Source organism: Pristiophorus japonicus, chromosome 1 (assembly GCF_044704955.1).
Source record: "Pristiophorus japonicus isolate sPriJap1 chromosome 1, sPriJap1.hap1, whole genome shotgun sequence".
Taxonomy (NCBI): Eukaryota; Metazoa; Chordata; class Chondrichthyes; family Pristiophoridae; genus Pristiophorus; species Pristiophorus japonicus.
In genome coordinates this window covers 303,202,404-303,208,035 of record NC_091977.1, presented here as the reverse complement: position 1 = coordinate 303,208,035, position 5,632 = coordinate 303,202,404, and the positions used below count along the sequence as shown (strand labels likewise).

General features: G+C 49.9%; 1 pseudogene; it reads left to right on the top strand.

The window, feature by feature from the left end:
• The first annotated feature begins 5,203 nt into the window (after positions 1-5,203).
• LOC139279019 (U2 spliceosomal RNA) lies at positions 5,204-5,404 on the top strand (annotated as a pseudogene).
• Positions 5,405-5,632: the final 228 nt, after the last annotated feature.

Genomic DNA, 5,632 nt, shown 5'->3' with positions numbered 1-5,632 from the left:
TCGCTCCCCCGCCCGCAAATCGAATGTGGCCGTCATCTGTAACGATCCCGAGAACTGACCATACATGTTATGGCTGCATGTGGCAGGCGAGACCTTGCACCAAAGCCCTCGAGTAATCCCTGTGCAAAACGGAATGTGTTACGAATGTGTCCCAACAGTGGTGCCTTATCAGGAACTATGACCAGCAGCCGCCACATCGTTATGCTGGAAGTTACCCACACTACCAGTTATTCCCTCAGTTACATTCAGAATTCCCTGGCATGCAGACAGGTCAAATTAAGCCGAATATGCGATGTTGCTTGGCAACACGCACACAGCAGAGGAGTAGGTGCGGGGTGGGGGGGAAGGCATTTTAGGGTATCCCACAAATAGATACACACAGGCTGCAAGATGACATCTCCTAGTGCTACAAGTTTGTCAGAGTTGTATGTGCTGCACAGTTCATGTTTCACATTTACATTTATGGTCTGGGAGTGTATTTCACAGACGCGTGTGTGTGTGTGTGTGTGTCTGGGGGGTGGGGGTGGGGATGGTAATTTTAACCTCACACCGCATCACCCCCCCTCCCCCCGCCACCACCTGGCAGGTGGGCAATTAAGATGGCCCATTCTGTACCCGTCCCTGATGTGGTCCAATGCAACTTTAAATCGCAGGCATCAAGGAAATATGCAGATCAGGCTCAAATTATTTTATCGGCTATTTTAACCTGAGGCCCGAGCAGGGGAACAGTGGTGGCTTCTCCACCAGGCCAATATCTACTGATCTACTGGAAACAACAGCCAGGGCCTGAAGATCCCCAGTACGTTTAAGTTTTTGACCTTTTTCTTTTAGTTTTTAGTTTCCTTGTGGGCCAGGAGGAACAGGAGTGATCCTCAGGGCCCCACAAGGAAACCTTGGGCCTCCCCTTCCCTGGCTTCCAGCCCGCCCACTCACTCCTCCCTCCCAATAGTCCATTTGGTGAAGGTACTACCTGGTAGAGTAGAAAGCCACACAGATCAACGAGTCTCAGATTCAATTCCTGGTATGTACGGAGTTAGCCGATCTCAGCTGAGGCAACCCAATTGACCACAGCATCCCCGAGCTCGGGTGAGGCAGAACCAGCTGGAGAGTTCCCACGTCTGACCACTATCCAGTGATGACTGCTGGAAAATGCACTTGCAGAACACCAGGTTAAGACAGGATCAAGCTTCAGTGTGAGATCTTCCATATTGCGACCTTTTATTACATTAAAAGCACTATATAAATGCAAGTTGTTGTTGTGTCAACTGAGCCCACCGGTACTCATTATAAAAATTTACATATGAATAATGGTAGCAGAGCATAAATCATACCTAAGCAAGGAGTCAAGACCTTCAGGAGAGAGGAGCAGAGAAAATTTGAAAACAAAATATAACTGAATTATTGCCAACGCCCTACCAATGAAACAACCTGCTGACACATGAATAAAAGCTACTCAGATGATATATCGGATGAGTACTGATGTCTGAGAATCTGTACCCCATCGAGAGTCAGTGCCTTCTCGAGAGGAGGAAAGATAAGGGGGAAAAAATTTGCAGGACTCTCATACTTTCAGACTTTCAAAAGAGAATTAGATAAATACTTGAAGGGGAAAAATTTGCAGGGCTATGGGGAAAGGGCAGGGGAGCGGGACTAACTGGATAGCTCTTTCAAAGAGCCGGCACAGGCAGGACGGGCCAAATGGCCTCCTTCTGTGCTGTATCATTCTGTATATAATTGACATATTGAAAACAAACCATTTCCCCCCACCCCTTCCCCATTTTTCCTCCCCTTTTATCTCCACTTGTCTCTATAGCAGCCTGGCAGAGTAGCCTGTCAGCTCTTCGGTATTCCCTGTTGGCACTGCTCCAAGGAAGGTTAGAACAGTTGTCATCTCATCAATGTCAAAATATATATCCCAAGAGATAGATGACATTGCATTTCCCAAGCCTGTTACCAACCTCAAAGCGAAATCCAAACCTAATGTAGATGTGAGTGTGTCGAGAGTTCGCCCAGTACAAAGGTGCTTCTCATTATTAAACATACCTATCTAATTGCAGGGCATTTCTGGACAATTGGCCCAATTGTTGCAGAGCAAATCTGTGGTTGTAAGCTATTTGATTTCATTTTCATCATAGTAACTTACAATTACTGGCCTCCCCTCTGTGGCTGGATCAAGCAGAGACTGGACAGGAAGAATCAGATGCTCAAAGAGTAAAATGTTGTGGTCAGAACACACCTCGGCGTCGCTTTTGGCTTTTGGCCGATCGCCAACCAAGAGGCAGCTCCCACTGTAAGGCACCAGCCTCATTAACATTGTGCTGGTGAGCCGTGAGGTGCCAAACTGACATCCGATGCAACTCGCCAGATTGAGGCCTCCCAATATCAGGTCGCCCTGACCGCCAACTAGGTAAGTGCAGCTGGGGGGCCATGGTCATGGAGGTCCTAGGACAGCAGCGGCTCTGATTGTTCTAAAAGAATGATTCCAAACTTACCTTGGCTAGGCCTCTTTGGTTTTGTCACCTGTGGAACTGGTCGGAGTGTGGACGGCGTACAATGGGCTCCTATCAAAATGCTGCCAGCCTCTTTGTCAATGTTAACAGAGCAGTAAGGCTGCCGACCATATTTTGAGGCCATTAACACCAGACAATATAAGTGAAAATTGAACACTTGAGTGTTGTCTCCAGTTCTGGTCACAAAAATGAATGGGACACATCTCAGATGTGTGCGGCTGATCCTTCGAATCAGAGGACCGAAGTATGAGGAAAGACTGGAGGGGGGGGGCACAAATTTAACCCGACCCACCTGATGGATGGGGGACAGGTGGGGGGCAGGCAGGGGAGGAGGTGGGGGCAGGTAGGAGGAGGTGGGGGGGGGACAGGGGATTAGGCAGGTGGGGGCAAGTGGGGGTCAGGGGGTTAGGCAGGTGGGGGCAAGTGGGGGGAAGGGGGTTAGGCAGGTGGGGGCAAGTGGGGGGCAGGGGGTTAGGCAGGTGGGGGGCAGTTGGGGGGGCAATTGGGGGCAGGTGGGTGAGACAGGTGGTTCGGCAGATGGGGTGCTGGTGAGGGGCAGGTGAGGGGGGGGTGGTAGATGGGGGTGCAGGTGGGGGTGACAGGCGGTTGGGAAGAAGGGGGTGGCAGGTGAGAGGATTACATACCCATCCTGCAGATGCCAGGAGTTGACATTTCCCATTTTTAATCTATTCAACTGAGCAGGCAGTAAGGACACGTGCCCAAAGTCAGTGGGCTCCATTTTTACATAGGCATGTCTCCATGATGTCATTGAGACTCAACTGCTACCAGATGAAGAGAGTGAAGAAGAAGATTGGGCTCACAAAAATATATTTTTTCATTTTCTTTCTGGGGCCAGGAGGAACAGGAAAATTAGGCCTCTCCTGCCGCAGACTCGCAGCTTCCTCCCTTCCCAATCGTGAGACCCTGCAGGATGGTCCCAGCAACCGATCCAATGACCTATCTAGTCTCAGCGGGCGGCCTTCTGGCCACCCGATTTGGGCCACTTCCCACCGACGTCCTTCCCGGAACAGGTGGGACATCGGCCGTCAGGAATTAAATGAGGCCCGGGAATTATAATGACCTGGGCCTTATTTCTGGAGCAACAGATGAGTTTGTAACTCACACCGCTGCTCACTCATCAAAAACTGGCAATTGAAAACTGGGCGGATAGCAGGCAGTCAATCCACAACACCAGTTTTATACTGAGCTGCAATTTATAATTTACCCCAAAGTTTGCAAGGGGGATGTGTTCAAACCCCAGAAAACCGCAGCTGCAAGTCTCCAAGGGGTGGCGGGGGGGGGGGGGCATGGCGGTGAAGAGAGGTGGGAGTTACTAAAAGAAAATGTAATCTATATTACATGATCCATCCTTGGGCTTCCCCCTGGCCTCCCACAGACCATCTGGTCAACGAAGGTCCCTGCGCAAGCCCAAAGCCTGCATGGGCAAACAAACATCTGTGAGAGATGTGAAACAGAAGTCCATCACCACTCCTGCTATCTCATTTAAATACTTAGGCTGGACCTCCACTTACTGCAGGTGTAGACCCAGTACTGCCCATCTGGAGAGGTTCAGGAAATCCCAGAGCTGTGTTGCGGGTGGCAATCACCTTGAGGCTATGGTTCTCCTTCCCTCTTTCCTCTTCTCTGTGCCCAGGAACTGAGCATTCCCCAGGCACGTGGGAGTAGAAAAATCTCTGCTAGTTTAGTCAACCTACCTTGCCACCACAACCTGCCCTTTAACAGCTGCTGCCACACTAGGTTTTGTGTTCCTAGGGCAACTGTGCTTTAGGCCAAGCTTTCTGGGCAAGCTTTTCCTAGGCCTGTGGCCTATTCAATTGAGGATGAACGGACACCGGTCAGAAAGTTCAGCACAGCCCGTTATCTGAACTGGCAGTGCAGGAAAGCTTGGATGGTGGCCAGTTCAATCCCATTTTTGCTGCTATTAATAGAAGTTGGGCTTCTAATGTTCAATCCTTTTTTAAACATAAATACGCGTAATAAGCAATAAGAACATTGCTGAACTATACAGACCCACCTGGCTCATCGCCTGCTTTGTGCTGAGTTTTCCCATCTCAACTTGGACAGCTGTGGGGCACTATAATAGGTCTCGGCATCCCAGATTAGAGAGGGGGGGGTAACATTGACCATGGAGTCTATTCCCTCTCACTTCCCAGTGACCGTTCCCCTTCTCTGTGAACACCAGCTGAGGGCCTAGTCAAATCCAACTGCTAATGCCTCCACGAGTTGCTTTTATATCAGCAGGAAAGAGAAATTAAGCAGGGTAACCCTCTTAAAACCGACCAGAGAGCAACCAGTGCCTGGGTTACACTGCCTTCAAAAAAAGAAGGGAGAGATAAGGGGAAATTGGGAGAGGTCTTGGGAGAGATACAATTTTGAACATAAACTGTTAGGTACATAAAAATTCAAAGACCCATCTGCTATTCTGTCCAAAATTTCTATTTCAAACACAAACAAATTTAATCAGCTGAAAAGACCAAGGGGGCAAAATTGCCCTGTGCCCCGATTAGGGGTGGTAACCTGCTGGGGCCGGGACTTCCTGAGTCAGGCGTAAAAGTCCCGCCGCCACCGCTGAATTGGGCTTACTGCCCCTCAAAGGAATTGGAATGCAATCTCATACGCTCAACTTCCTTTAGGGGCAGGTCCCGGGGCGATGCTGGGGCAAGTACTGAAGTTCCGCTTCTCGGCCTTTTGGCTAAGATCATGCGTAACTGACCTGACAGGGGAGTAACCATGACCCCAAAGTGGTTCTCCCTGGATCAGAAAGGTGGTTCTCCTATGCTTTTTGGAAATAGGAGGTGTGTGGGGGGCCTGACCCATCCACCTCCATGGCACGAGCCTGGTATTGCAGTACTTCCAGGAACGGTGCAGTGGCTCTAGGCCTTTTGGCTAAGAGCATTGGCGCAGAGTGATCCTTGATGTGTGCAAGGTGACCTCTGGCGTTTGTGATTTGACAAAGAATTGGAAAGATTGGCAACGAAAAATAAAAAAAAAGTACTGGAGTTCCGCGTAGCGCTTCAACGCCCCTCGCCTTTGCTTAAAGGGGACGGCCACTGCGCAATCTGCAAGGCCTCTGATGGCCTCCACTAGGCCACTAGGGTAGC